General features: G+C 36.3%; 1 protein-coding gene across 1 annotated transcript in view; it reads left to right on the forward strand.

Annotated features, from left to right (window-relative positions):
- Positions 1–411, forward strand: part of LOC106870843 (ADP-ribosylation factor 5) — a 33,370-nt gene that overhangs the window by 29,459 nt on the left and 3,500 nt on the right. The gene's annotated exons all lie outside the window — the stretch shown is intronic.

Consider the following 411-nt stretch of genomic DNA (forward strand, 5'->3'; position numbering starts at 1 on the left):
GACTGTTAAATCTTGATAACATTGATGACTATTCAGACATATTGATCAGAAGTACATGGCCTTTCTTTATGCTGGAGAATATATATAGAGCCTGGGTAGCTCAGTGTTGGTAAAAAGAAATAGAACAAAACATAGCAAAAATATTTTTTGAGAGAAAAAGAAGAGTTATTTCCAATGAGTTAATGTTAGCCATGGGTGAAGCATGTAAACTGTGTGTGTGTGTGTATGAATATGCCATTTCCTAATTCAAAGATAGACATAGCCATGTTGTCAAACAAATTTCTGCTCATCAGAACAGCATCCAAAAATTTTGCTTTTCTAGTTTAGGTGAGCGCTTGGATTGTGCATATGGTCTGACCATATCTGGATGGAAGTAAAAGATGCAGGCTCTGCTTAGCAGAGAGGAGTATC

The sequence above is a fragment of the Octopus bimaculoides genome, chromosome 11, assembly GCF_001194135.2.
Source record: "Octopus bimaculoides isolate UCB-OBI-ISO-001 chromosome 11, ASM119413v2, whole genome shotgun sequence".
In the NCBI taxonomy this organism is placed as follows: domain Eukaryota; kingdom Metazoa; phylum Mollusca; class Cephalopoda; order Octopoda; family Octopodidae; genus Octopus; species Octopus bimaculoides.